We start from the raw sequence: 25,368 nt of genomic DNA, 5'->3' as shown, positions 1-25,368 counted from the left end.
AAAAAAACGGAAAAACTGCAGTGCCTCCTGCTGGTTAAACACTTTAACAGCCGCCAAATCGATGTTTTAGATGAAGAGTTGAGATATTAGAAACTAATTTTACAGTGAAATAATGAGAGCTACAGGAGGTTATATTCTTAGTCTTAGGATCAACTCTTTAGCTCATCAGCTTTATTTACTTTATATACTTCTTCATATACTGTATATCTACTGCAGGGGTGGCCAACCAGTCAGAGACCAAAAGCCACATTTTTTACTGTGTTACCGCAAAGAGCCACATCATACACATGGGCACACATGAACATCACCCATCCCTTCCTCTCTCTCTCACACACACACACACACACACACACACACACACACACACACACACACACACACACACACACACTGTCAGTTCAACCAAGTCCACAATTAAAAAAAATATATAATAATTTACAATAGCGTTTTTTATTTTACTATGCATGTTGCTTAGTGGGACTTCTGGCATTCCAGGTCAGGGTGCAACTGTGATTCAATAGCCGTGTTAATGTCCCATATTCTGTGTTCAACAGTGTGGAGGGAAAGTTGCACGTCTGATACAATGCGCTTTAGTTTGTCGTTTTCAGAAGAAAAGATTTCAACAACGTTACTGAGGCATTATTTAACGAACTCCCCTTCATTGTATGGCTTTTTAGCCCGTGTAATGTTCCAAGCCAAATTTAAAGCTAGATTTTTGGGAAAACTGTATCTGCTTTTCTGCCTGACTTTTCAAAGTGACTAACTTGTGCTTGTGAAGTTCAGTCCCTTTTGGAAATTCCTGGTTGATGTTAGCATGGAGTGAGCTGAAGAGGCGATGAAGATTTGAAATGCGCTAATGACGCCTGACATAAGGCACAATGACGTCATTACGTTCAACAAAAAAAATATAAACTCTCCCACTCTGTTAAAAACGTCCTGTGTTCATCTTCATATTTTTGTTTTGCTGTGCATTTTTTTCCTGCCTTTTTGACAGCGAACTTGACACAAACTGTTTACTTAAAATGTAAGTAAACAATTTGCATAAGGAAGTTTGTGTTTTTTTTAAATGTGCGTGTTCGCTTTGCTTGAGTTCAATACGGTATTTTCGTCAAATGCGCACGTGCGTGAGATGAAAATATCGCAAAGTTTCCCAGTAGGGGTGAGATCAATTAAGTCTTAAAAATACCGTATTGAACTCAAGCGAAGCGAACACGCACATAAAAAAACACACAAACAAACTTCGATATGAATGTAAGAGCCGCATGAAACCAGGCAAAGAGCCGCATGTGGCTCGAGAGCCGCGGGTTGGCCAACCCTGATCTACTGTATATATTAATTCTCTTGTTATCTTTCAAAAAAAAAAAAATTGACATGGTTAAATGATCTATCTATCTATCTACCTATCTACCTATCTATCTATCTATCTATCTATCTATCTATCTATCTATCTATCTATCTATCTATCTATCTATCTATCTGTCTGTCTGTCTGTCTGTCTGTCTGTCTGTCAAAATGAAAAGTCCCTTTGTCATTGTTCACAAACAAAATAATCTTAAATGTTTAATCATGTTGTCAGTATGACGCTGCACAGTTTCAGTATTTGTTGATATAAACTATGGTTTGGACAAGATTAGAAATGAGTTTATTAGAGGGACAGCGCATGTAGGATGTTTTGGTGACAAGGTGAGGGAGGCGAGATTGAGATGGTTTGGACATGTGCAGAGAAGGGACATGAATTATATTGGTAGAAAAATGCTGAAGATGGAGCCACCAGGTAGGAGGAAAAGAGGAAGGCCAAGGAGGAGGTTCATGGATGTGGTGAGGGAAGACATGCAGGTAGTTGGTGTAAAAGAGGCAGATATAGAGGACAGGGTGGTATGGAGACGGATGATCCGCTGTGGCGACCCCTAATGGAAGCAGCCGAAAGGAGAAGAAGAAGAAACTATGGTTTGGATCACAGTGACTGAAAATGCACAAAATGTGCCTTTCTTCTGTTTGGTATCTATTAATTTCAGTAGCACAAATGATTTTTTAAATAAAGCATTTATTTGATTGCATTTTTGATTTATGTTGATTGTAAGAGACCGAACAGGATTCACACTTTTACTGTACTGTACAAGTGTTCGTTTGTTTCTTAGTTGTTCATCTATTTACAGAATGTATAACTAAATGTGTTTTGCTCTGTCTGTATTAAATCTCTAATTGAAGGTTCACCAGATTCACCTTTGACCTGTTTTAGAGAACTAGTTAATTATTGGTTGATCTGATGCATTCCTCTCCTTCATTAGTGACATTCAAGATTCATCTGCACAATTCATCAATTCAAGTCCCATTTACAAAAAATAAAGTTTAATATATTATAATATAATTAATATATAATTATTTAATAATTTTTCCAAAGCAACTGAGAAAAACTGTAATACTGCCTTTTACAAACAAAAGCTAGATGCAGGTGCACATGATCCAGGCAAATTTTTTTTTTATGGTCCCTAAACCCAATGTCTCCTTCTACTCTTCTCACATCCCTTACTCCTGAAGACTTTGCCACCTTCTGCCACATCCTCACCCCATAACAAATCTTACAGTCCACAGTAGAAAATTACTACTACACCATTAATTACTTGCAACATGGAGTTTCAGTGCATTTGGAAGATAAAGTATTCAGACCCCCTTCACTTTTTTATTTTATTTTATGTTGCAGCCTAATACTACAATCATTCAAATAGTTTTTTTTGTCTTATTGCAGTTTTTCTCAGTTGCTTTGGAGCGTTTTTTTAGATCAGAAATGAAATTCTCAAAACTACTTGTTGAACCTCCACAATCATTGTCATTTGTGCTCATCATAAGAACATTTCTTGATCAAATTGCGAATGCTTTTGTACATTCATTTAATTGATTATGTCGTGTTGATCAAAATATATTGTACTGGTTTCACTTAAATAGTTTTAACCCCCAAAACATCTAAGCATCAGTTTTTTTTTATGCAAAATGGTTAAACCAGTTGCCATCATCTGTCGTCTAAAATCTATATTAAATATAGTTATATTTATAAAAATTTTTGGTAAATGTGTCTTGAATTGATGAATTGTGCAGATGAATCTTGAATGTCACTAATGAAGGTGAATGAGATCAACCAATAATTATCTAGTTCTCTAAAATAGGTCAAAGGTGAATCTTTTGAACCTTCATTTGGACAGAACAAAACACAGAATTTCTGATAATTCTCAAAACTCACAATTTCTGAAAATGGATGAACAACCAAGAAACGAAAAGACACCATTACATTTACATTTAAATTTGCGGCATTTAGCAGACACCCTTATCCAGAGCGACGTATAAAAGTGCTTTGAGTCTCTAGCAATAAATAAATCTACACTGGTACGCCAGATTACAAACTTAATATAAATCAGACTACAATTCTTGATTTTTACAAAGCAAACTTGGAAAGGTATAATTTAAGTGTTTTATGAAGAGGAAGGTCTTCAACCATCACTTAAAGATAGTCAGGGACTCCGCTGTACGGACATCTAGGGAAGTTCATTGAAGCCTTGAACTACTACTGTTCAGTAAACATGTGAACGCGTTCTTCTGCAATCAATATAAATGAAATATGCAATCAAATACATGAATTTGTGCTGTTGAAATCCGTATTTGCCAGAAAAAATTAAACCTTGTGCATTTTCAATCTGTAATCCAAACCGTAGTTTATATCATATCATAAAATCCTGAAAATGTGCACCGTCATACTGATAACATGACTAAACATTTTGATGATCTTGTTTGTGAACAATGACAAAGCGATTTTTCATTTTGATGGGAATGAGAGGTTCACTGACAAATACTTACTTTTAAGAGATAAACTGAAGAATTAGTTCAGAAAATAGAGGACAGAGAAGGTTCAAGCATAGGGAAAGTGAGGAAAGGTAGAGTGGAGGTTTTGGCAAGTGGGAGAGAAATGTTGATGGTTATTTGTAAGGTTGATGAGGAGGACAATAGTGAATGATACCAAGTGATGGTCGGAGTCCTGGACTGGGTAGCATTTACCTCTGTAGATAGAGAGGGGTGAGGTCTAGGATGTTTCCTCTCGTGTGTGTCAGAGGGCAGAATGCTACCCAGTCCAGGACTCTGATCATCACTTGGTATCATTCACTATTGTCACCCTCATCAACCTTACAAAGGTCATTCATGACTTTTCCCACACTCTCTACATAAGCAGAAGACAGAACAGCCAGTGTAGCTGGATTCTGTGCAGATATCCTGGTTTTGGTCAGTGAAAATGAAGAGAGTAATGGGAGACTGAAAATAAAATAGAATCAACTTTCATTACAGCAAACTGGCAGTTGATTGCTGATTGAAATTGCGCAGACAGTAGAGAGTAGACAGTAGACAGTAAAGACAGAAGGCAGAGCTGGAAATAACAGAGCTGGAAATAACAGTTGCTGAGATTTTCTTTGGGAGTGCTGAGGATGGAGAGGATTAGAAATGACTTCATTAGAAAGACTGCTCATGTATGGAAGTTTTGGAGACAAGGTGAGAGAGGCACGACTGAAATGGTTTGGTCATGTGCAGAGGAAGTTCATGGGCTACATCGGTAGAAGAATGCTGAGGATGGAGCTCCCAGGAGAATGCTGAAGATGAAGCCATCAAGAGGAATTCCAAGGAAGAGGTTTATGGATGTGTTGATGGAAGTGATTTGGAGACGGATGATCCGCTGTGGTGACCCCTAACAAGAGCATCTGAAAAAAGAAGAAGAGGAATTATCTACCTGATATTACTAATGAGAGACAGCAGACAACAAGAGAGAGAATCAACAAATTCCAACTAAGTAATATTACATAAAGTCCTCCCACCTTACCAGCGGAGAAAATAATTGTCAGAATAACTTAAAGCACACATACAGAAACAAACAGCACTAAATTAACCAACTAAATTATTGTACAAATTACTTCAGTGATAAATTTTATCTTGTGGTTGTAATCAACTGAAGGAATTTTATAAAATATAAAAAAGCCCTAGTTTCTATTATACCAGTAGGGGGCTACATACACCAAATTTAGCTCCGAAATGGCCAGATTTATGGTCAGATAGAAATGAATGCAAGGAAATTCAATTCAATTAATTTTTGTTTGTATTGTGCTTTTAACAATGAACATTGTCTCAAAGCAGATTTACACAGATAATGTGGTGATAAAAATGAATGAGATGTTCTTTTTAAGTGTAAGTTTGTCCCTGATGAGTGACCCGCTGGTGACTGTGGCAAGGAAAAACTCCCCGAGATGCCATAAGGAAGAAACCTTGAGAGAAACCAGACTCGAGAGGAAACCCATCCTCATCTGGGTTGCACAGAATGTCCATTTATTACAGATAAACTGTGATGTGTATGTAAGACTCAACATGCAGCCGTTATTGGTTAAAATAACTGGCAACAAAAGTGAGTACACCCTAAGGAGACATGTCAAAACTGTGTCCAAGTTGTCTGTAATTTGTGTGAGCACCAGTGTTATCTGGCACTGCCGTTATCCTCCTGGGCCTGGAATTCACCTGAGCTACACAGGTTGCTGCCTCTTCCTCTTCTCCATAATGAAATCATAGAGCTGCTGGATGTGAGACATCCAAGAGGCAAGAGGGCGTCATCACACATGCTGGAATCCATCTGTGCCAAACAAGTTTATCTCAGTTTCATCAGACCACAGGACATGGTTCCAGTAATTCATGCTCTTGGTCAGGTCATCTTCAGCAAAGTGTTTGCAGGTTTTCTTGTGAGCAGCTTCAGGAGATGCTTCATTCTGGGATGGCGGCCTGCAAACCGCCGTGTTACAATGTGTGGTGAACAGTCTGAGCTCGTCTCAGAAAACCTCTGAATGACCCTGACCACTGTGCTGTAACTCAGTTTCAGAATGTTACTGATCTTCTTATAGCCTCAGCATCTTTGTAGAGAGTAACAATTCGAATTCTTAAATCCCATGTTGATTCTTTGACATAAGGTCCCATGTTGAACATCCAGTAGTCACTATGAGAGAATTGTACTTAATGCACCAAATTTGAACTGCTCTAATACAAAATACACACATTTGTATGGTCCTGTCATGCAGACAAAAACATGAACATGATGAATAGGACATGTGGCTTTGCCTGGTTACACGACATACAGCTGTTATCACTTAAGGGGTGTACTCACTTTTGTTGCCAGTTATTTTGACAATAATGACCGTATGTTGAGTTATTTTTGGAGGACAGTAAATCTGTACTACTATACAAACTACACATTGACTAAAATATATCCACGTTTCATTTCTATAGTATTGTCCCTTACATATAATAAAACATAATAAAACAGTTGCTAAAATTTGGATGTTTGGTCAGGTTCTACTCGTGGTCAGTTTTTGACGCACTGGAGAACTTGCTGGTCAGTGTGGCACAAAACTCCCAGCATGCATTGCAGCATGAATATATTATGCAGCTGAATGTTCTGACTATTTTCTTTATTTGCTTTAATTGTGGTGGTTGATTTAGTCTTTAAATTGTGCTACAGTTAAAAGCTTTTGATTGGGCATGGTGTATATAAGCTTTTTTCATAATTAATTGCTGTAGTTAATTTAAAGTGTGTTTGTAGCAAATGTTGCTTTCAGAACAAGACAAATAATTGAGAAAGCTGGTGAACTACCACATGAAGAAGTCACCATCACAAACATGTAGCATCTGAATATTTTTCTGTTGTTATTTCCTACTATAAAGATTGACACACATTTCTTTTTTTTTTCTGTGGTAAACTACTGGCAGCAGGGTTGTAAATGTACATTATATTACTGTTAAAATAATTTGTACTTGTTTCAATTTTTTTTTTTTTCATTTCACACATTTAACCTTTAAACCCACAGCAAAACCCTGTTTTAAAAGTGCACTTATATGTGTCCCTACTACAGAGTGTTGAAGTAATTCTGAAGCAGTGATGAAGGTAATAAAATAATGAAGTAACTAATTAAATGATGATTGAGTGTTGATGAACATCTGTGAACAAGCAGAATCACTGAAAGGAAGAGAAACAAGAGCAGAGAATCACAACTTACAGCCAAAGCTAAAGATGAAATCAACTGAAAAGAAAAGACATTAAATATTACATGATCTGAGCAGAAGATGATTAAACAACCCAAAAAACAGCAGTACCAGCTTCACAAATTATTAAACAGTGACTTTATTTATGTCATATGTGTACAAAAACTCTCCTGTCATTTGAAGTCACTATAATGGAGATCAGTGTTTGCTGTGGTTGGGCTCTTGAACAGTAACAATTTGAATTGAGATTTCGTGTGTCTGCTTGAATTTGTTGTGTCTGTTAAATGCAGCTTTTATAGTTTGGAAAACCAAACAAAACTAGGATCTGATATCTAAGTGTGAAATGAGTATCAGCAGTGATAACAATTAAACAGGGAAAATAAAAACAGCTAAACAAGCCAAACACCACCAAAATGAAAGCAAATAAAGAAAATGGTAATAAGATTCAGCTGCACAATTTATTCAGGCTGCAATGCATGCTGGGAGTTTTGTATTATTCTGGCACCCAGTATGCAAGAAAGTTTGTTTATTAATACAATCGCCATTATCAAATTTCATGTGCTGATTTGTGTGTTTAAATAAAGCCGAAGCTCTAAAGATTTTGGGTAAAAAATGTTTTTACAAATACTTTCTAATAGTCATAAAATACCTAAATATTTTCTTTATAAGGCAAATAAATTTTGTTAAGAATATTAAACTAATTAATCAGCTTGCCTAAAAACATAATCATTGATGATAGAAAACCAAAGTTACTCAACTGCAGTTTTAGATGGTCAGATTAAACTGGGTTGACAAACACAGTTACAACAACAACATAAAACTAATGTTTAAGAGTCGAGGGACACAAGCCCAACTAAAGCAACCAGTGATTAAATTCATTTTTTAGCTTTTATTCACTCTATCAAGAAGATTATACTAGTAAACTAATGTAGGGAATGACTTTGAACGATGTTAATTCACAGCATATTGAAGATTAAATCAACTAAAAAAGCTCTAATTAAGATTTTAGTTGTTCTTTCATTTGAAGTCACCATAATGGAGATCAGTTTTTGCTGTATTTGGGCTCTTGAATCTTGCAGGGTTTTTTTTTGGTTCTGCTTATTAAGCACAGTTTTTAGTTATTGGTTTTCAATGTGTTTTTGGTTTCATATCCACTATGAATTTATATATATATATATATATATATATATATATATATATATATATATATATATATATATATATATATATATATATATATATATATATGTGTGTGTGTGTGTGTGTGTGTGTGTGTGTCAGAGAGCCACCAGCCTAGCCTCCCTCCAAAGCTCTCACTCAGCCTCTCTCTGTACTAATCACCTTCACCTGTTTCCCATCATCTCTCCCCCTACTTAAGACCCTCACTCTCATTTGTTAATGGTCTGTTTTAAAGTGCATTCTGGAGATCATACATGGACTATCCATTTTATGGACTTTACCTGTTTCCAGGTCTTATTACAGATTACACCTGTATTCCGGTACAGCGCCTTCCTGGCTGTTTGTATTCTGTGTAAAGACTATTAAACCTCGTTATAATTACTTCGGTTTCGTCTGCTTGATACCAGCCTGACTATAAAAATAAATATATATATATATATATATATATATATATATAAATATATAAATATAAATATATATATAAATATTATGATTAAGAAGTTGTTTATTTTTAAAGTCCCATGGTTGAAATCTTAATTAGGTTGAGTTGCTACATCTCTTGATGGCATCTTCTCTTTGAAGGTCCAAAAGTTTCATGAAGGGTGGGATTCAAATGGAGGTGGTGCAGGCTCAGGATCTTTGCAGGGTCGGCATCTTCTGAACTTTATGAGATGTTTACAATTGGAGCTGGCCCAATTTTTGGATGACTCAGGTAAAGAAAGAGAAGCAGTGGAGAGGAATTAGCGTACCTGCTTTATAATATTAACAAGCAAAAGATATTATTGTGCTTTTTATAAGATGTACTGGAGCACAAGGTTATGATGTGTGATGTCTGTTGGACTCGCTAAAAAGATACGTCTTTAATCTGCGCTTAAACATGGAGAATGTGTTTGAGCCTCAAACACTGTCAGGAAGACTATTCCAAAGTTTAGGAGCTAAATGTGAGAATGTTCTGGCGCCTTTTGTGAACTTTGCTATCTAAGAAACGACTAAAAGTCCAGAGTTTTAAGATTTAAAAGAACATGACAGATTGTAGCGTGTTGGAAGAATAGATACACTGGAGGCAAACCATTTAGGGCTTTGTAAGTAAGTAACAATAGTTTGTAGTCAATTTAAAACTTAACGGGTGGCCAGTTTAGGGAAAAAAAAATTGGGGTTATTTGGTCATATTTTCACGACCTTGTGAAAACGCTTGCTAACTGGACTATCTGTAGCTTGTTTATTAATGATGCAGGACAAACAACTCGTAATGCATTAAAATAGTCCCGCTTAGATGAGCAATATTTCTAATATTTCTATGGGTTATATGAATTTCAAAAGGCAGGTTGCTGTCTAAAATAACTGGTCTTTTATTGTTGAACTAATAGTTACAGTACATTCTTTTAAATGCAAGTTTAATTGTTTGAGCTTTTCTGTACTGGTTTTTGGACCAATAAGCAATAAATCTGTCTTATAAGAGATTGTGATCATGATAAACCAATTGAGTGGGAGTGTAGAGAAAATGTGGTTATGGGATAATAAAAGAGACAAAGAAGAGATTGATAAAGACAGGTTGAAGAGTTAAAGTGGTAATAACAGACTGATAGAGGTCTATGTAGACAGAGAATTTGGTAACAGTAGATTGAAAAAGAAGAGGTGGAGAGAGACTGTGGTAATGGTAGAAGGGGGAGTGGTGGCTCCAGCGGTTAAGGCGCTGGGTTGCCGATTGGAAGGTCTGGGGTTCGAGCCCCGGTATCGCCAGGCTGCCACTCTTGGGCCCTTGAGCAAGGCTCTTAACCCTCTATGCTCCGGGGGTCCCTTGCGAGGGAAATATCAAGGCCCGTGATGTCGGAGTGACGTGGGGCCGCCTTCCCGTGGGCTCACCACCTGCAGGAGGGACTGTAAGGGACGGTGCTGTGAGGATTGGGCAGCAGTCGAAGGCGGGGACCTGCTTAGACTGCTGCCCCCGCGACCCGAATTACGATAAGCGGGAGAAAATGAATGGATGAATGAATGAAGAGAGGTGGAGAAAGAATTAAAAAACTTGGTAATTGTGAAGAGACAATGTTAAGAAAGTATTTGGTAATGGTATATTAATAAATCTATTGATAGAGAGAGTATTTGCTGATTGTAGATTGATATAGAAAGTATTGGAAATGATTATCTGTGGTAGATTGATTGACAGAGGATGGAGAGAGATTGTAGTAATAGAAGATCAAGAGAGAGAGAGCACGAGAGAATGTGGTAAAGGTAGCTTGCTGGACAAGCAGTGGAGATAGATATTTTGTGGTAGATTGTTGGAAAGCTGGGAAGAGAGTGAATTTGGTAAATGACTGTTGTAATGGTAGAGAGGGTGTGGTTAGGGATTATGCATGCTAGTTTGCTAAAGAGATGGTCAGGGAGAGAGTGTGGCAATGGCAGATTGATAAAGAAATGGGAAAAAAAACAAATGTATTAATGGGATATTTCAGTCAAATATCTACAAAATATTCTTAACAGAGGTTTATATTTTATTGAAAATGTTTCTTTGACCTCACTATTTTGGAGATCAGTGGTTGCTTTAGTTGGACTCCTGAGCCTTGACACTTTAACATTAGTTTTTCTCTGTCTGTTGTAACTGTGTTTGTAAAGTACAATTATTACGATAGGTACTGTCAAAATATATTTCTTAGTGGTTTTCTTTTATTATTGATGAAATATAACCATCTTTGATTTTATGAATGGTTTCTACTTAGTTTCTTGGTATTTATGACTGTATTTAAGCTGTCTCTCCAAAATAGCTTGACAAACTATTATTAATGATTTTGAAAACACTTTACGCACAAAACTTTTAAATATATAGCCTAAGTTAGACAAACACAGACATCAGGAGCACCAGACCTTTAGGGGCACCAGCAGCACAGGTCATGTGTATACCGGGAGCCAGGGCGCCGGACATAGCAGGTCAGCTTAGATTCTTAGGAAAGCACAGGTTCTCTAAGATAGCTTTTCACACAGGAGCTAATGATATACGCCTTCGACAGTCAGAGGTTACTAAGAGTAATATTATAGAGGTGTGTAAATTAGCGAAGGCAATGTCCGATGCTGTAATATGCTCTGGCCCCATTCCAATACGACGTGGCGATGTAGCCTACAGCAGGTTATGGTCGCTGAACTGCTGGATGTCCGAGTGGTGCTCCAAAAATAATGTGGGCTTCATTAATAATTGGAGCATTTTTGAGGGCAAGGCTGGCCTGTTAGGGCGGGACGGTGTCCATCCCACTCGGGAAGGTGCTGCTCTCATTTCTTGTAGTATAGGTCATAGTCTCAGAACAGCACTAGTTAACAAGTGACTGTCTAGAGCCAAGGCCAGGGAGCAGACAGACAGGCTAAACCAACCGTCTGCTAGCTGCACAGAGTCGTCACTCAGGATCCACCAAATTGAGACTGTGTCTGTCCCCCGAGCAAAACCAAAATATAGGAATTATCAGAAAGTCTGTTTTAGTAACCTGATTAACATAAAATTAAATAGGACTGAACGCACAGCCAGCACCTCTGATCTAAAGATAGGATTGCTGAATATTAGATCTCTCACGTCTAAAGCGCTTAATGTAAACGAAATTATTACCGACCAGGAGTTTAAAATAATGTGTTTGACAGAAACATGGATTAAACCAAATGAATATTTAGCATTAAATGAAGCGAGTCCTCCTGGGTATAGTTACATACACCAACCCCGTCTAAATGGCAGAGGAGGCGGAGTCGCAGCTATTTATAATAATAATCTAAGCGTCACACAAAAGACTAAACACAAATGTAAAACATTTGAAGTTCTTTACACCAGCATAAAATATTCAGTGTCTGAAAGCAGGTCCAGTCAGACAATTCCACTCATTATTATTTATAGACCCCCAGGGCCCTACTCTGATTTTCTCATAGAATTTGCAGATTTCATCACAAATTTAGTTACTTCTCTAGACAAAGCATTAATTGTTGGTGATTTTAACATTCATTTTGATCATCAGGAAGACTCCTTAAGAGCAGCTGTTGTGTCCATTCTAGATTCAGTTGGAATTAATCAGAATGTTATAGGACCCACTCATAGTGGTGGACACACTCTCGATTTGTTGTTAACATTTGGATTAAAAATAAAAAACGTAGTCATAATTCCACAGTCTGAAGCTATTTCAGACCATTATCTCATCTCTTTTAAAATTTGCCTCAGTCATTGCATTACTACTTCACCACGTTATCGTTTTAAGCGTACTTTCACGTCAGCTACAGCAGCGCGTTTTATTAACAATCTTCCAGAAATTACGATATTAGATAGATCTCCGTCTGACCCTGCAGAGCTCGACTGGGCCACTGAACACCTAGAATCAACATTACGTTACACTCTAGATGATGTAGCTCCCCTTAAGACCAAAATGATCAGGGAGAAAAAATTAGCACAGTGGTATAATGATCATTCACGCACCTTAAAACAGACCACTCGAAAATTAGAACGTAAATGGCGTCAAACAAAATTAACAGTATTTTAAATAGCATGGAAGGAGAGCCTCCTAATTTATAGAAAATCTCTTAGTGCTGCTAGATCAGCATATTTCTCCACCCTCATAGAAAATAACAAGCATAATCCTAGATTTTTATTCAGCACGGTAGCAAAATTAACAGGGAATAAAAGCACTGCACTCACATGCACACCATCATTAGGTACTAATGATTTCATGAACTTTTTTAATAATAAAATTGAAAACATCAGGCAAAAAATCCAGACGGTTAATATAAATCCAAATTATTTTACAAGTAACCCTGTAGACAGCAGTGTAATTATAACAGACAATCAATTACAAAGTTTTACTCCTATTCACGAGAATGACTTAATTTCATTAATTTCCTCATCAAAATCATCAACCTGCATTCTCGATCCCTTGCCTACAAGTTTCTTTAAACAGATCATTTCAGAGGTAATTGAACCTGTTTTAAAAATAATAAACTCTTCCATTAGCACTGGCAGTTATCCACCCCCTAATTAAGAAACCTGACCTTGACCCATGTCAGCTGTCCAACTACAGACCAATATCAAATCTCCCCTTCATAGCCAAAATTTTGGAAAAGTTTGTAGCACAGCAGTTATGCTCACACCTACTTATGAATAATATTTTTGAAATGTATCAGTCAGGATTTCGGCCTCATCATAGCACAGAGACGGCGCTAGTTAAGGTGGTAAATGACCTGTTATTGGCCTCTGATCAGGGTTTTGTCTCCTTACTTGTTTTGCTCGACCTTAGTGCAGCTTTTGACACCATTGATCACACTATACTACTTGCTAGACTTGAGAACGTTGTTGGAATAAAGGGAACGGCTCTCTCTTGTCTTGTCAGGTCTTATTTGACTGATCGCTATCAGTTTGTTGATGTTAATGGTGAGTTCTCCACACTCTGAGGTAAAGTTTGGTGTTCCTCAAGGATCTGTCTTAGGCCCTCTGCTTTTCTCTTTATATATGCTGCCTCTTGGAGAAATTATTCATAAACATGGTATTAGATTCCATTGCTATGCTGATGATACACAGCTATATATTTCAGCAAAGCCAGATGAGAGAGATCAGCTTAACAATGTTGAAAAATGTGTAAAGGACATTAGACAGTGGATGCTCGATAACTTTCTTCTGCTAAACTCAGATAAGACGGAAGTACTTTTACTAGGACCACATGCAGCTAGAAGCAAACTTTCCGATTACCTAACATCTCTGGATGGTGTTTCTGTTTCAGCGTGTATGGCTGTCAAAGACCTTGGTGTGATTATTGACTCGAGTCTTTCCTTTGAGGCTCACGTGAATAATATTACCAGGATCGCCTTCTTTCACCTTAGAAATATTGCTAAAATTAGAAATATGATGTCGTTACAGGATGCAGAAAAACTAGTTCATGCTTTTGTTACTTCTAGATTAGACTACTGTAACGCTTTACTGTCTGGTGTGCGAGTAAGTGCATTAATAAGCTTCAGTTAGTTCAGAATGCAGCAGCAAGGTCCTCACTAGCTCTAGGAAATATGACCACATCACCCCTGTATTAATCAGTCTACACTGGCTCCCAATCAAATCTCGCATTGATTATAAAATACTACTACTGACGTATAAAGCACTTAATGGTCTCGCACCGCAGTATCTGAGTGAACTTCTGTACCAGTATGATCCTCCACGCCTACTTAGATCAAAAGGTGCAGGCTATCTGTTGGTTCCTCCAATAATGAAGATTACAGCAGGGGGCAGATCTTTCTCTTATAAAGCCCCGCAGTTATGGAACAGCCTTCCAACCAGTGTTCGGGACTCAGACACAGTCTCAGTGTTCAAGTCGAGGTTGAAAACATATTTATTCAGTCAAGCCTTTAATCAGTAGATTTTTTCTCAGGTAAAGGCTCAGATCTGGAGGGAACATTGATATAGTGTTTGGTGAACTGGGATATTTGTACGCTGTCGTCCCCCCACATTCACGTGTTCACTCAGGTTTGTTGATGGTGGTGTGGTGGGCCGTCTCTTATCCCAGAGATCCCTCATGTCTGTGTTGCCTTCTGGTTCTCCCTTTTAGTTATGCTGCCATAGCGAGTCTTGCCGGAGTCCAAACTGCACAGTGACTTTAACTCTCATGCAACAATAGGTACACTTAATAATCCATATCCTTCTCTTCCTGTCACCCTCTTCTCTCTCTCTCTCTCTCTCGGTCGAGTTAAACATGCTCCTGAGGCTCCAGTGACCACTGTTCCTGCCCCTCTCCCCCCCGTGGATCTTCCCACTTCATCCAGGCCTGCCTGGATTGGACTGTAGTTGATGTCAACAGTCTCCTACACTGACTCAGAAATACACTTCGCTTTTGATTATCATCACTGCACCCCGCAACATTGTATACCCGCCACAAATGGACATTCGGTGTAACCCAGATGAGGATGGGTTCCCTCTTGAGTCTGGTTCCTCTCAAGGTTTCTTCCTTATGCCATCTCGGGGAGTTTTTCCTTGCCACAGTCGCCAGTCGCCACCGGCTTGCTCATCAGGGACAAACTTACTCATAAAGAACATATTCATTTTTAATCACCGCATTATCTGTGTAAAGCTTCTTTGAGACAATGTTTATTGTTAAAAGCGCTATACAAATAAAAATGAATTGAATTGAATCAGGAATCAGCAAAAGAAACTAGTATGATCACTCAAATGCAATTTATTAATGCTGAAATGCATGCATGGAGTTTAATACTTATACTGCACCCAACCTTCTTTTGTGGCTGGAAAATTATTTTGTTAATAGTTATTATTGCTGTGTTTCATTTTCTGATTCTTGATGTGTGTCTAAATAGAGCTGAAGCTCAAATGTTGTACATGAAATTTTAAAATCCTTCATTAGAGTTTGTCAGCTTGTCTTGAAGAGTCATATTACTATAACAAACGTGAAATCAATTATAAATCACCCAGAAACCAAATATTAGACACCAAAATCAGCAAATTATGTCATTAGACAAGGATTATATTACAACCCATTGATAACCAATACCACTTTATTGTAAGAACAGAAGCGCGTTACAAACAGAGACACAACAGCCAATGAAATGCTAATGCTAACGTTTAAAGAATCAGGAGCTTAACTAAAGCAATTACTGATCTCCAAAATGGTGAGGTCAAACAAAACATTTTCAATAAAAATATAAACCTCTTTTAAGGCTCAATTTTCTTTTAGATATATAACAGAAATAAAGTTAAACTGTAATAAGTGAAGCTGGTGATACTGGTTTTGGAGTTGTTTGCTTGTTGCTCTGTTAAATCATAAATCCTTTTAGTTTGTCAGTTTATGAAACCCACATTACTCTATCAATCAACGATCACAAAAATATTCAAAGAATACAAGTTAATAAGAATAAATAACAAGTTATGACATTAACTTTGTTCAAAACTTTTTTGTCATTGTAGAGTGGAGCAGAATAACGGTCCAACACAGCCGTGCAAGGGGATACATCCAACTAATGAGAGATGGTTTGATTACAGTTAACATTTGTCTGCATAAAAACATAAACCTGCAAACACTAAATACATTGCTACACATATAACATAGTATATGTAATAAACTCAAAATATCAACACAAGGGTTGTCTCAGTTCACAACTATATTGGTCAAGTTTCAAGGGGAAGTTGATGAGGAGATGCTGCCTGTCCTTTAACACGCCACATGAATCCCCTCTACACCATTCTTATCCATTGATCATGTTCTAAAAATAACAAACACAATGCAAAATGCGAACACAATCATTAAATTGCACACAGTTGAAATATTATTGTTCTTGGTTCAAATATAAACATAGACAGAACACGGGCAGCATGAAGTTAAAGCTGTGGCATCAAACCAGGGAGCAGTTGACAGTAAAAATCCTGGATTGCAGCATCCTGGAACTTTGCTCTCAGGTCACTTTCGCTTCGAAGCTCTATTAACTCGATCTGAAGATGTTGGGGTGCAGTGCAGAGGTGAAAGGATTGGCAAAGATGGCAAAGCCTGAGTGCTGTCCTCTAAAGTCAGAGAAGCGCCGATCAAACTTATTAATTAACCGGCTCAGTGTGATATCTAGCTGAGTACATGAAAAAGTACCAGGAAATGCAGCTGAGATGCTCTGACAACCGGGCAAGATTGTCCTTTTTCACTTGGTACATTCACAGATCAAGTTTAGCTTCCCTAAGCTCAAAAAATCGTTTGAGGACTTTGCTCCTACCCATCCAAGCCCATCTCCTGCAAGAACAGCTGAAACTAACGATGATTTAGGCCATGCGCCAGAATGAAGTTCACTGTTTTCATGACTTCATATCATTCATCCCAGCACCTTCTCACACAAAGCTTCTTGATGGATATGTTATTAGAGGCGTGTGACAGTGACTTTTTAACATTTTTTTTTTGTTTTTGTGGCAGTTTCTCCTTCGTTAGTCCACATTTTCATTTTCTTATCGTCTGTAGTTAATCCCACCAACTTTTCCAATGGGCAATGCATTTTTACTTACGGACTTCTCCACCGCTTTAAAAATGTCCCGTCCTGTTGTGGTCACATGTACGGCAGCTACATCCAACAGCTCCTCAGTGACAGAAAAGCTGCGCTGTATCCATGTTGTCTGTGTTTTCATCAAGAGCTAATGAAAAAGCTATATAGCTGCGTGTCTCTTCGACCAGCTGTGTTGCCAGGTTTCCTGCTAGTTCCTTAACTCAGTCCACGATGGTGTTTCTTGATAAACTGACATTTTTAAAAGTCTGTATCTGGTCGGGACACACCTGCTCACAGACCTTCAGCATGCACTGCTTCAAAAATTCACCCTCTGAAAAAGACTTTGCAGCGCAGGCAATTTCTTCAGCCACAATAAAGCTAGCTTTCACTGCCGCATTGTTTTTGGTTGTGGCTCTCTTGAACACATCCTGCTGCAATCGCAATTTGCCTTTTAGTATTTGCACTATTTGTTGTTTTTCTTGAAGGCTCACTTTGGCATACTTTGCTCTGTGTTTGGTGTCAAAATGCCGACGTAGATTGTACACTTTGACAACCGCCACTGCCTCATAACACAAAAGACATACCGTTTTTTCTCCTTGAAGCACAAACATATATTCGCCTTCCCATCTTTCTTAAAACAGCCTTCCATCTGCATCAATTTTCCTCTTCCTGGACATTTTGGGATCGCTGTATTTCTTAATTCGGAAAATGGCACTGATGTGGAAACACTGCAATCTAGTGGTGGGATGCCGTCACTGAACGGGTAACACAATCAGCATGCATTATGGTCATTTCACCCTTTTGACTTATTTATTATAAGATAATCAGACCTTTTCAGCTCTCGTTGAGTTTGACACGTGTTTTGTTGCCTTGTACTTGTACATGTGTAATGACAATAAATTTAAATCTAATCTATTCTAATCTAATCTAATCTAATAAGGGTGATTTCAGACACAGTCTCTGAGTGTTGAATGTGAATGCTGTTAATTTACAGAATACTGCTGTAGGCTACTTTTCAGAAAACAACAAAATTACTCAGAATGCATTGTTTAATATGGGTTTTGGTGTTTTAATGTATGTTATTATTATTAGTATATTAGTATGTTACTGTCAGAATGCGACATTGTTTTTTTTCAGCAAGTTGTATTGTTAATTAACAGTTAAAAAATAGCAGCTGCATTTGCCAGAAATATACTTTTATTTTTATAGTTCATTATCTGCTTTACAGCATTTTACTGTAAAAAAACCAACTAAATTAAAACTTATCTATAACCAACTGCACTTAAATTGGCAAACTACAATTTGTTTATAAACTAATATTTATAACATTTAAGTAATGTGAGCATATGGGTCCTGAGAACACATTTTACTTAAATGCTCAAAGAAAAACTATTATAAAGTGTATGCAATATCTTTAAAAGCATCATCAAGTTAAGTAACTTCTACAGTATTGTCATTTCTACCATATACAGCTGACACAGCACACCATGAAATGAAACAACATTCCTCCAGAACCTACATAACAGAACAAAAAACAAGGACTAAGTGTTCTTGCTGTATAAAGAGCATCGTGTGCAATCTAATCAAGTGCCATTGAAATTACCTAAGAGCTTTTCATTCTATCAGTAACACAACTTAAACATGTCCCCTCACAAAGGAGTAAAATAACAGTTTAAGAATGATGAAAGTAATGAGATAATGAAGACAGATGTCAACAATCGGTGTACGAGTCTCAACATTGGTGACAATCAATAATGGAAAACAAAAACCAGATCAACTGTGAACATCACAAAACAGTCTACTGAAAGTCACAACAAACCAAACACCACCAAAATAAAAGCAAATAAAGAAATTGTCAGAACATTTAGCTGCTTATTCGTCTTATTCTGCAATGCATGCTGGGAGTTTAGTACTAATTAGGTGACCCAGCATGCATTGTGGCATGAAAGTTTGTTTGTTAATAATCACCATTGTTGAGTTTCATGTGCTGATTCTTGGTGTGCATGTTTAAACAATCCTGTAGTATCTAAAGAGTTTGTGCATATAATGTTTTGCATATTCTATTCAGTTGCTTTAAAAGTTCTAAATGTTTTGTTGGAAATCATTAATGTAATAAGCAACATTAAGTTAATTAGAAGTTACAAATTAAAAACATTAGTCATAAAGTGATGACGAAGGTATCACCAACAGAAAAATAACTAAAAGCAATGAACAAAAAAGTGTCAATAGTCACAAGCTCATCTAAAGCATCCACTGATCACCAAAATGCTGAGGTCAAACAGCATGTTACTCTCTGAAAGTTTTGATACAGCAATTTTTACTGTGTTAATTGTACAAAATGCTGTAAATAATACCCACATTCTGACAGTAACATGCTGTTTTTTATTAAAACAATAATGTAATGTAATGTTGATTTGGAATTGCTTTCATTGTGGTGGTGTTTGGTTTGTTGTGACTTTTCAGTAGACTGTTTTGTGATGTTCAGAGTGGATCTGTTTTTTTGTTTTCCATTTTTGATTGTCACCGATGTTGAGACTTGTACACTGATTTTTTATGTCGGTAGATGACAGTAACATGCTGCATTTTTATTATTATTTTTAAACAGTCAAATCCCTCTAAAACACACATTCTGAGTGATATTGTTTATTAAAAAATACAGTATGCTTTGAGACACTCTGAGACTGAGACTGTGTCTGAAATCACACCCTACACCCTCATTGACTATTCCCTACATTAGTGTATGAGTATAGTCCAATTGACATAGTGAATGAAAACAAATGAGTGAATTCATTCTGATGAACACTGCTGTTAACAAGCAGAAAGAACTAGTAACAAAACTACAACTGACGAAATCAAACAAATTAAAAAGGACCAGTTACACTTATTACAGTTTGACACTGCAACACTGCAAGATAACTTAACCGATTAGGAAGAATTTTACACACACACACACACACACACACACACACACACACACACACACACACACACACACACACACACACACACACACACATCAAGAATCAGCACATGAAAATCAAGTGGTGACTATTACAAAACAAACTTTCATGCCATGATGCAAGCATTTTCCTTTTAAAACAAGACAAATCATTTAGGAAGCTGGTGAACTACCACATTAAGAAATCACCAGCATTTGAATATGTTTTCTAACAGATAACAGCAGAACACATTCTGAAATTAGCAAAGATTTACTTTACTTTATTTTGTACTTTATTTTGTGGTAAATTTCTGGCAGCAGGGTTGCTAGTAATCTACTGTTGTTTTTTTTATTTTTTTTTATTTTTATTAAATGTACAGTATATTACTGTTAAAATAATTTTCTAATTGTTTATTTTCTTTTTCATTTCACACATTTACGATTTTTAAACCCACAGCAAAAGCCTCAGTTTTAAAAAGAGCACTTATATGTGTCTTTACTACAGAGTGTTGAAGTAACAACGAACAGTGATGAATTTAATGAAATAATAAAGTAACTAATTAAATAATTGAGTGAGTAATAAATTTGAGTGTTAGTGAAGGAAATCTGTGAACAAGCACAATCTCTGAAGGAAAGAGAAACAAGAATCATAACTTACAGCCAAAGCCAAAGATGAAATCAACTAAAAAGAAGATTAACAAAAAAAGTAACAATAAACCAAACACCACCAAAATAAAAGCAATTCCAGGAAATAGTATATGAATAATGTATTCATGCCAGAATCGTACAGAAATCCCAGCATGCATTGCAGTATTAAAGTTTGTTTGTTAATCATCACCATTGTTGAGTTTCATGTGCTGATTCCTGATGTGTGCTTAAATAATACTGCAGCTTTAAAAAAAAGTATCAAATGTTTTTACAAGCTTTCCTAATAATTGTCAAAGTACCATCATAATCATGAATTAATTTACAAATATACTACAAATTCTAAAATTAAACACTGACTACAATCTGTAAAAAAGATCATAAGATGCTGATATCACCACCAATAATCAAAACAAATGTATTATACACAGTTACAACCAATCCAATGAAAAACTAATGTAATGTTAAGAGTCAAGGGTCACAAGCCCAACTAAAGCAACCACTGATCTCCAAAATGGTGAGGTCAAACAGCATGTTACTGTCAGAATGTGGCTGTTTTGATCCAGCAATTTGTACAGTGTACAGTGTAGCCGCTAGTATATTTTCATTCATTCAACTAAAACTCAAATGCGCATAGTTTCTGTTCAAAATGAATGATCATTTAAAAAAAATGTTAACTAGTAATAGTAATAGTAACTAGCCCCTTGTGCTCTTAGTTGTGCTCTAACTATTATTACTAAGAAAAGACATCTGTCTGCTAATTCCTGCTTTATTACCTTTAACATACAAATAAAACAATTTAAATTGATTGATTATGACTTTGTTTTTATGATACTGTTTATCATCTGGAGTACTTTAGCCCTTAATCTAATGTAGAGTTGAAATGATATTTGTTTGATTAAGCATCAGCTATATGGATGTCACCTGCTCCCACAACTTTTACATTTGTGTCTGGTAGCATTGCAAACCTGATGCCCAGCTCTACCCTGTAGCAGAGCTTCTGTACATGAGACCAGACACTGAAAACTGAGAGAAAAATGTCTATGTCTAGACAATGGCAATGTCTCGCACTGATAATTTATTATAAAATCTAAATGTTTATCTACAGCATTATGATGTAGTTTTCAACCAAATGAATAATGTGACAGAATCGTGCAACATATAATCTTCACTAAATGTGTGTTTTGCATTATAGGCAGGTGAAGACTACCATTGATGAGGATGCTATTTCAATCAGGGCGCATGTGAAAACCTTACAGGACAAGTATAAGAAGACCCAATTGGATAATAGTAGAATAAAAATAAAACATTTGCTTGATAGAGGGAAATAATAAATGTTATTTCTGTTGCTGAATTTGTTTTATAAATATCCCTTCCTTAAGACCCCTTCAGATGAAATTATATAACTAATAGTTTAACTTGTATGACTAAGAAATGTCTCTTGCTAATTTCCATACGATGGTAGCTGATTGTTACTTACTTCAAAACATTTTAAAACTACACTGAAATCATCAATAATATTGTCCATATGATTAAGTGCATCTTATTGATTCAGCGAACATCTTACTTTTTACAGTACAGTAATACCAGTTGTCTCTTGCACATTCAAGAGTGCTTGAGAGAAACCTGTTTTCAATTGGTGATAAGACATTGCCAATGGCTGTTATCAGGATTATTAATCTAGTATATTAGACTGGGAGGATGCCACGGCCCAATGCATTTCCGAAGTGTTCACACGGACATCTTACTGTTGTAAAACAGTAATGTATGTTAAGTAAATAAAAGGGTATTGTGTGAAAATGTATTGTGTGAAATGTTATACGGCCAATAGATTTTTATTTTAAGTTATATTCTGTTTGATTTTGTATCTTTATTGTGAAGAAACTGTAATAAATATTAAAAACTGAAAATATGTATTTACACAAAAGAAACATTTTACTGTAAACTGGAACAAACTCTTTAAACATGTATTTAATGATTTTCTGATATTAAAAATGTTGCCTTCAGAGTTCAGGTGTTAAAAGTGTTGCTCATTAGGAAAAGAGCCTTTAATAGTTCCTGAAAGAACACATTTGACACGGTTAAGATACGAAGTGCCTTGTCACTGTGGTAGAACCTTCAGGAACAAGATTTGTACATTTGATGAACAGGTTTAAAAAGTGAAGTGTCCTTCTCTGGTACAAATCTACTTTTAAGAGTATGCAGATGCACCATATTGTAATCGCATGATCATGGCGTCCAATCTACTGTAGTAATGATCTTTATAATAATCTTATAAAATGCTTTTACAGAAGACGCACTGGTTCCAAACATCCCGTTTCCCTTCACCACTCTGTATAAGTAGGCAGAGGGAAACAGTGCGTCTCTTATTTATTTTTTATTTTTTTATTTAACCTTTATTTTTCCAGGAAGGTCTAATGGAGATTAACAGAAATCTCTTCTTCACTGCATGGGAAACGGCTTTGGTGTGTTAGTGTCAGTGCACTATGCTACAAGATATTGTAAACAAGCTACCGTTCACTAGATAAGTCATATTTTAATCGCTAATAGAGCAGATTCAAAAAATTACATCGGTAATCAGCATTTTTGCCGCATCTAATTTATGAATGAGTCTGCATCAATTACATTAAAGAGAATCCAGAGGCCTCACCGCTGAGCATCAGTGGCTTTCTTTTCTTTTTTTCTATTCTTTAACTGTTATGTCTTTATTTACGATTGAAAGAGAAACGTAAAGAAAAGTGGTAACAATTGCAAAAATGCCATGGTCCGTTCGTGTTCTACGCATGCGCAATATCAGAGCGCACCATCGAATGTGTAGCGCGGTGACGTCACAAAGCGACACGCGCGTATATAAACAGAGCAGATCGACTTTACCTCATTTGAAGTTTGACGAGCACGCGATCATTAAGTCAGAGATGAAGGTATTTAAAAAGCTTCGAAAAATGGTATTTGGACATCAGAGGAAGGAGAATCCTCGAGTGAAGGAGTTGCAGAAGCAGCTGGAGATTGCAGCAGAAAACATGGAGGAGTGTAAAAAGAAGGCTGAGGAGCTGAAGGAGAGGAATAATATACATCTCCAGAGTTTCACCAAGCTCTGTTCTTCCCTAAAGAGCCATGTGAAACAAACAAACACTGTGAAGAACGAGAGGGAGATCTGGGCAACAGAACAGGAGCAACTGGAGAAAAGCATTGCTCAGTTGGAAGCCACTTTGTATTCTGAGATAAATAAATCGGAACAGGAAATCAAGAAGGCCAACGTGAACATTGAGATTAAACCATTGACATCGAAGGAATGTAGCATGGGTATTTTGAAATACTGTGAGACTCAATGGAAGATTGTAGACAAGGCAACAGAAAAAATGATTGAAGCGGAAGAATGTCTGCAGGAAGTTTCAGAGCAGGTGGCCGATTTGAATTCAGCTATAAGAGAACAGGAGCTCAAAGGTAATAAGATCAAGTGGAAACTGCACAAAAGGAACTTCTTACAACTCACAAACATCATCAAACTCGAGAATGCCCTGATACATTGTGAGGAAGATAAAAAGTCTGCAGAGTACAAGAGAGATAAATTGATGAAAAATAAGAAGCGACTGAAAGAACATATTGTTCACCTGGAGGCCATTTTTGCTTGTGAGAAAAATAAATGGGAGCAGGAAGGACAAAAGTCCAAGATGCACATTGAGGAAGAAGTTACACACCAGAAGGATCTCTGTTCTTTAAAATTCTGTAAGGAACAACAGAAGAATGTAGAGGAGGTGCGACAAAACATGATGGAACCCCTAGGGCATCTGCAAAAACCTGCACAGCAGGTGGACAATTCAGATCTCAGGCAACAGGAGCTGGAAAGTGATGAGATCACATTGAACATAGGGGAGATCAGCAGACTCCAGATGAGAGAACACGAGCAAATGGAGAACAGTGTTGCTCTGCTGGAGTATACATTGAATAATATTAAGTACATTTGGGAGACACAATCCTTATAATGATATGACTTACAATCATCTCAGTGGCTATTTCGGGCTTCTGAGCAAGAAAAACATTCAGCATGTGAACACTTAACCACACACACATGCTCATGTACCATTGGTGAAAACGACATGTAAAATTACTGGACTTTTTACTTTGTTTAATATAATACAATGAATGAATGAATGATGAATGAATGAATAAAATCTTTCTATAAACAAAACTCATTCTGTGTATTTTGTGTCTATTATTAAAGTATTTTACATCATTTAATTCCTAATTTCAAATGAAAGAAAAGGATAAATAATTAGCCATTCTAAAGCACACCAGGATTTCTTGGGAATCCTAAAAAAAAAAGGAAACAAATATTCATAGATCATTTACACAAAGACTCAGTGTTGAGATAAACAGAGCTATACTGAGATGCTGCTGCTGGATCTGTGATGATTACAAATGTTGACAAGCTCCTACAAGCTCCTAATTTTATACCAAAGACTGTCGAAAGAACATTTACTTATAATCTATACTCCAGTACTTATGTTAGATCTCACTCTCCAGTGTTCTGTATTGTTGAAAGATTTATGATCAAACTCTTGATGTCACCCAAATGAGGATGGGTTCCC

The 25,368-nt window shown here is 36.7% G+C and overlaps 2 protein-coding genes across 2 annotated transcripts in view; one reads left to right on the top strand and one right to left on the bottom strand.

Annotated features, from left to right (window-relative positions):
* Nucleotides 1–25,368, top strand: part of LOC310726363 (uncharacterized protein) — a 336,210-nt gene that overhangs the window by 171,319 nt on the left and 139,523 nt on the right. The window lies entirely within an intron of this gene.
* LOC310726312 (outer dynein arm-docking complex subunit 3-like) overlaps nt 5,105–25,368 on the bottom strand; it is a 26,254-nt gene continuing 5,990 nt past the window's right edge. The window contains exons 15-16 of the mRNA XM_083541774.1: nt 24,818–25,163; nt 5,105–5,310 (exon numbers count right to left, since the gene is read on the bottom strand). The gene's annotated coding sequence lies outside the window, so the exon portion shown is untranslated. The remainder of the gene's footprint in view (nt 5,311–24,817; nt 25,164–25,368) is intronic.

This window comes from Silurus aristotelis (genome assembly GCF_946808225.1).
Source record: "Silurus aristotelis genome assembly, chromosome: 5".
Lineage (NCBI taxonomy): Eukaryota > Metazoa > Chordata > Actinopteri > Siluriformes > Siluridae > Silurus > Silurus aristotelis.
The sequence above is the reverse complement of the archived record's forward strand: the minus strand, read 5'-3'. Positions and strand labels throughout refer to the sequence as shown.